The sequence below is a fragment of the Bison bison genome, unplaced genomic scaffold, assembly GCF_000754665.1.
Source record: "Bison bison bison isolate TAMUID 2011002044 unplaced genomic scaffold, Bison_UMD1.0 scf7180017862134, whole genome shotgun sequence".
Taxonomy (NCBI): domain Eukaryota; kingdom Metazoa; phylum Chordata; class Mammalia; order Artiodactyla; family Bovidae; genus Bison; species Bison bison.
The window spans coordinates 68284-75537 of record NW_011492706.1 but is presented as its reverse complement, the minus strand read 5'-3'; the positions used below and the strand labels follow the sequence as shown (position 1 = coordinate 75537).

Sequence of the window (7254 nt, the reverse complement as noted above, 5' to 3'; positions counted from 1 at the left end):
ATGAAAAACCACACAGCAATAACAACTTTCATCCTTCTGGGACAGACAGATGACCCACAACTGCAAATTCTGCTTTTCATCTATTTCTCACTTACCTGTTGAGTGTAACAGGGAACTTGACGATCATCACCCTCACACTGGTAGACTCCCATCTTAAAACTCCTATGTACTTCTTCCTCAGAAATGTTTCCTTCTTGGAAGTCTCATTGACCACTGTCTGTATTCCTCGGTTTCTGTACAGTATATCAACTGGGGACAATACCATCACCTACAATGCTTGCGCAAGTCAAATTTTTTTTGTTATTCTGTTTGGAGCAACAGAATTTTTTCTGCTGGCAGCCATGTACTACGACCCCTATGTGGCCATCTGTAAATCCCCGCATTGCACGACCATCATGAACAAGAGAGTCTGCACCTTCTTAGTCCTCAGCTGTTGGGTTTTGGGTTTGATAATCATCATCCTACTCCTTAAGCTCCAGCTGGAATCCTGTATTTCCAATGTCATTGATCATTTTAGTTGTGATGCTGGTCCCCTCCTAAAGATCTTGTGCTCAGATCATAGGTAATAGAACAAATAGTTATCCTTGTGGCTTTATTTGCCCTCATTATCACCCTAGTGTGTGTATTTCTGTCCTACACATACATCATTAGGACAATTCTGAGGTTTCCCATGGTCCAACAAAGGAAAAAGGCCTTTCTACCTGCTCATCCCCCATGACTGTAGTTTCCATCACCTATGGAAGCTGTATCTTCATCTATGTCAAACCCTTGGCAAAGGAAGAGGTGGCCATAAATAGAGGTGTCTCAGTGCCCACCACTGCTGTGGCCCCTTTGTTGAACCCCTTCATTTACACCCTGAGGAGTAAGCAAGTGAAGCAGCTTTCAATAACTCCATAAAGAGGATTACATTCCTCTCAAAAGAATCCAAGTTTTCATCAGAGTAGAATGAAACTCTTCTAAATATTTAACTACAGCTTCTAATCGACTTCACTTTCGCTTTTCACTTTCCTGCATTGGAGAAGGAAATGGCAACCCACTCCAGTGTTCTTGCCTTGTGAATCCCAGGGACGGAAGAGCCTGGTGTGCTGCCGTCTATGGGGTCGATAAGAGTTGGACAGGACTCAGCGACTTCTCCTTCTAATTATTTCATTGCTTTGTATCTATAATTTCATCATTTTATCCTTCTCAAAGTCATTTAATACTGCTTCCTAATCTCACTGTAATCAAACTTCTCTCAAACCAAACTCATATATGTTTTCTTTTATTGTGAAACTATAAAATATACTTCCAAGTAATTAAACTTGTCTCCAGTTCTGACCTAGTCTTTTCTTCAATGATCTAAGAGAATTAGGTGAGTAATAATATTTAATGTACATAAATTATACAGAAGATACATTATGTAATAACACTAATTTTACCAATAGTACCTTAAAATACTAATAATCAAATAAAACAAGTCAACAATAATAAACATGCATTAAAAATAAATTTGTCCAAACAGGTATTCCAGGCTAATTAAAATAAAGAAACAGCAAACAGGAAATAACTATATCAATGGGAGTTTCAGAATGATCTGAATTCTAAAAAATGGAAGCATCTTCACAATCACTAATAAGAGGCATTAGTTATATAGTTTCTATTCACTTAAAAGGGATGCATCTAATTTAAAATAAATTTAAACATGACATCACTTATTATGAGTTACAAAATTAGATGTATGAATGATTTAGAATATAAAATGTTAAATGCTTATAATACAACTACACATTAATACAAGGGCAATAGAATGATTTTAAAAGATATCAGAGATATCCTAAACAACAGAAATAGAAAGTTATAAAAGCAAGTAAATATTAGAATTATGATCAAGGGACAATTGAAGATAATATTGCTAAATTTGATAACTTAGAATTTGAAGCAAGTAACAGGTGGGCTTGTCAATTAAAAAGAAAAAGGAAAGAAGGAAGGAATGAAGAAAGAAAGAAAACGTTTCTTGATAATACATTCACTTTTTCATTATTTTCATTGAATGTAAACAATTACTTCTACTGGCTAAGAAACAAACAAAAAAAAAACTGTTCTAAAAATTTGAAAAATTGTGCCTGATATTAAATGAAAATCTCAGAAACTATTTATTTTTAAATGTAAAGTGGGCTTTGAAATTGCCAATATTCTTTTAAATTATTTCTATTGGCATAATTCTGCCTTTACCAATCCCATAAATATTTCAGTTATACTAAAATGTAGATGGAAGAAGACTGAGTAAATTAACCAATATATTACAAGTAGCAAAGAGTGGAGTCTGGATTTTAATTTCAAGTCATGTTTAATCTGCTGCAGTACATAACCTATCAAGAAGCAATGTGGTTTTGGTGGGGCAGGGTTGGCAAAAGACATTGTAATTGAAAACTAAATGAAAGTAATTGAAAGACACTGTAATTGAAAGTATACACACCAGCTAGTAGGAGATCTTTACCTGCAATAATACACTCTTAAGTTATGTATGGTTGTGAGAGTTGGACTATAAAGCAAGCTGAGGGAAGAATTGATGCTTTTTAACTGTGGTGTTGGAGAAGACTCTTGAGAGTCCCTTGGACTGCAGGGAGATCCAACCAGTCCATCCTAAAGGAAATCAGTCCTGGGTGTTCATTGGAAGGACTGATCTTGAAGCTGAAACGCCAATACTTTGGCCACCTGATGTGAAGAGTTGACTCATTTGAAAAGACCCTGTTGTTGGGAAAGATTGAAGGCAGAAGGAGAAGGGGATGACAAAGGATGAGATGGCTAGATGGCATCACTGACTCAATGGACATGAGTTTGGGTAAACTCCGGGGAGTTGGTAATGGACAGGGAGGCCTGGGGTGCTGTGGTTCATGGGGTTGCAAAGAGTCGGACACGACTGAGCGACTGACATGAACTGAACTGAAGTTATCAATATGCCTAATTATCTCTGTTAAATTTCTTTATTGATATCAAAGAAAAATATTGTTGTCTAAACATTTCAGAATTTATATAATAGACTTTACATAGCATGATCTGTCCTATTGCAGCGTATTTGGAATTTATGTTTTGATAAGAAGGAACATGAGATAAAAACGGAGTTATCACCTCCCTGCAACTTTGAAACATAAATCATTAACATGATCTCATGATACATACAACAGAGAGCTCTTATGTACTAAAGTCACTGTGAGAAATATTGGAATAAACAAATCTGCACAAGAGACACTAAAGTAGTCATAATTGAAACCCGAGTAATTATGTGACACTTAGAAATGTGTGGCTAATAAGTCAATAAATGATGAATATAATTATTATATTATATATAATTGCAAAAGAGACAAATAATTTTAATTACTTAATTTAGATTAGGCTTGCCTGGTGGCTCAGATGGTAAAGAATCTGCCTATAATGCGTGTAGACCTGGCTTCGATCCCTGGATTGGGAAGATCCCCTGGAGTAGGTGGCAACCCACTCCAGTACTATTGCCTGGAAAATCCCATGGATGGATGGAGGCTGGTAGGCTACAGTCTGTGGGGTCACAAAGAGTTGGACACAACTGAGTGACTTCACTTTCTTTCACTTTCACTATAAAAGCTATATGTTAAAAGAAGAACAAGTTCAGGACATCAATATCTAAAATTCAGAAAGTATAGGAGTCAGAGACAAAAGTTGCTCTTTTTCTTTATATGTGGACTTTTAAGTGTCATATGGGCAGTGTGTGCTCAGTCATGTCTAACTCTTTGCAACCCCATGGACTGTAGACCGCCAAGCTTCTCTGTCCATGGGATTCTCCAGTCAAGAATAAAAGAATAGGTTGCCATTTCTTCCTCCAGGAGATTTCCCCCAACCAGGGATCAAACTTGTGTCTCCTAAATTGCAGGCATATTCTTTATTGCGGAGCCATCAGATAACCCATCAAAACAATGATAATAAACAATTAATATTTGAGCTACTGAGATTTTATTGCCTTTAAAAGTAGCATCCTTTTAAAATGGAGGTGAAAGAAGTGAAATGGTGGCAGCATTGTAGTTTGAAAGGAAGAAGGCTAAAAAAGCTTAATACAGAGAAGGTCCATTCGGTTAGGATTGCTTACTAGCACTGTTTTTTTTTTTTTTTTTTTTTTCTGGTGTTATGTTTCCCTAATTGTTTGTAATGTCTGTGGCCTTTGTTGATGTCTGTACATTTGAAGAAGTGAGCACCACTTCCAAGCTTCACAGATTGGCTTTGAGATGGAAAGCCCGTGACCACTCAGCCCTCCCAGAGATCCTGGACTCACCATCTGGTAGAGTTCATGGATGAGATTGATGCTGAAGTCCAGTACCACTTATTGAAGAGTATTGTCGATCAAAAAAATAACACACACGTGAGAGTTGTGAGTTATGTTTCATTTGGGGCATAATGAGGGCTGTAGCCTGGGAGACAGCATTACATATAGCACTGACAAACTGACCTCACTGTGGACCCCAGCATTAGGGTCACCCAGCTACCTCCTATGCTAGGCTGGGCCCATGACCCAAAGCTCTAGGGCAGTGCCTGCTCCAACACCACCAGCCCATGTGGATCCAAGATCCAGACTTGACCTTGTGTTCCCATTCTCCAGGAATGTCCCCCACAGACTTAGGCTGAAAGTCCACCTCCATGTACACAGGCTCTAAAACCAATACCACAGTCTAAGACCAGGCATACTTCCAGAGACACAGGGGCCAGAGCATCCTAGTGGACCCCAACACCAGGCTGGTCCCCACAGGCTCCAGAGCAGGTCCATCCCCAGGCACCAGGCTCAACACAGCATCCCACCACCTCTTGCAGATTCAGGCTCTTGCCCCATCCTGCACCAGATCATCCTTGGGAACCTGTGTACCAGGATTGCCATAACAGATTCAGATGTCAGACCTGCCTCAGTAGACCCAGGCTCCAGGCATACACCTGCAGGCACAGACACCGGGTCAGCCCTGGTGGACCTAGGCAGTAGGCCCACTTGATGGGAATGGAAATTAAATGGTAATGGAATGGACATGGTAATGATAATGGAAATTAAAACAGAAATAAACAAATGGGACCCAGATAAATTTAGAAGATTTGCATAGCAAAGGAAACAATAAACACAAGGAAAAGAAAATCAATAGAATGGGGGAAAATATTTGCAAATGATGTGACCAAAAAGGGATTAATTTCTAAAAATATATAAATAGCTCACATAGCTCAATATCTAAGAAACAAACAACCCAATCAAAAAAAAAAAAAAATGGGCAGAAGATCTAAATAGACATTATTCCAAAGAAGACACACAGGTCTTCTTTGTGCACATGAAAAGGCACATGAAAAATGAAAATCGCTGATTACTAGAGAAATGCAAATCAAAACTACAATAAAGTACCACCTCATACTAGTCAGAATGGCCATCATCAAAAACTCTACAAACAATAAATGCTGGAGAGGGTGTCGAGAGAAGAGAACACTCCTATATTGTTGATGGGAATGTAAGTTGATGCAGTCACTGAAAAACAGTATGGAGGTTTCTAAAAAAAACTAAAAATAAAACTAATGTATGAATCAGCAATCCTACTTCTGGGGACATGCCCAGAGTAAACTAAAATTTGAAAAGACACATGTACCCCAAAATCATTTCAACACTATTTACAACAGCCCTTACATGGAAGCAAACTAAATGTTCATCAGCAAATGACTGGGTAAAAAAAAAAGTGTGGTGCATATATACACAATGAAATATTATTCAACCATTAAAAAAGAATGAAATAATGCCATTTGCAGCAGCATGGATAGACCTAGGGATTATCACAATGAGTGAAGTAAGCCAGACAGAGAACAACAAGTATCACATGACATGGCTCAAGTGGTAAAAATCCACCTGCAATGCAGGAGACAGAGGTGACGCAAGTTTGATTTCCCAGTTCAGAAGATGCCCTAGAGTAGGAAATGGCAGCCCACTGCAGTATTCTTACTTGAAAATCGGGTGCACAGAGGAGCCTGGTGGGTACAGTCCACAGAGGCACAAAGAGTCGGACACAACTGAGCAAGCAGTCATGACACACAATTGCTTATATGTGGATTTTTTTGCTGTTGTTGTTGGCAAAGAAATGTCTCTACTTTTTATTTTTTTAATGTAAATTTATTTATTTTAATTGGAGGTTAATTACTTTACAATATTGTATTGGTTTTGCCATACATTAACATGAATCTGCCACATATAAATTAACCTACTTACAAAACAGAAATAAACTCACAGACACAAAAAACAAACTTATATTAACCAAAAAGCAAAGGAGGGGTAAATTAGGAGTTTGTGATAAAATATGCACACTACCATAATAAAAATATATAACCAACAAGGACCTACTGTACAGCACAGGAAACTGTGTGCAATACTTTGTAATAACCTACAAGGAAAAGAGGCTGAAAAAAAGAACATATATAACTTAATTATTTTGCTGTACACCTGAAACTAATGCAACATTATAAATCAACCATGCTTCAATTTAAAAATAGGAAATTATACATGTTTACTAAGCAAAGGATAAAAGGAAAGATATAAACATCTGAATGCAGAGTTCCAAAGAATAGCAAGAAGAGATAAGAAAGCCTTCTTCAGAGACCAATGCAAAGAAATACAGGAAAACAACAGAATGGGAAACACTAGGGATCTCTTCAAGAAAATCAGAGATATCAAAGGAACATTTCATGCAAAGATGAGCTCGATAAAGGACAGAAATGGTATGGACCTAACAGAAGCAGAAGATATTAAGAAGAGATGGTAAGAATACACAGAAGAACTGTACAAAAAAGATCTTCATGACCCAGATAATCACGATGGTGTGATCACTGACCTAGAGCCAGACATTCTGGAATATGAAGTCAAGTGGGCCTTAGAAAGCATCACTATGAACAAAGCTAGTGGAAGTGATGGAATTCCAGTTGAGCTATTCCAAATCCTGAAAGATGATGCTGTGAAAGTGCTGCACTCAATATGCCAGCACATTTGGAAAACTCAGCAGTGGCCACAGGACTGGAAAAGGGCAGTTTTCATTCCAATCCCAAAGAAAGGCAATGCCAAAGAATGCTCAAACTACCGCACAATTGCACTCATCTCACATGCTAGTAAAGTAATGCTCCAAATTCTCCAAGCCAGGCTTCAGCAATATGTGAACCATGAACTTCCTGACATTCAAACTGGTTTTAGAAAAGGCAGAGGAACCAGAGATCAAATTGCCAACATCCGCTGGATCATAGAAA

At 38.0% G+C, this 7254-nt stretch overlaps 1 pseudogene; it reads left to right on the top strand.

Moving 5' to 3' along the window:
* Nucleotides 1-944, top strand: LOC104983254 (annotated as a pseudogene).
* The last annotated feature ends 6310 nt before the right edge of the window (nucleotides 945-7254 follow it).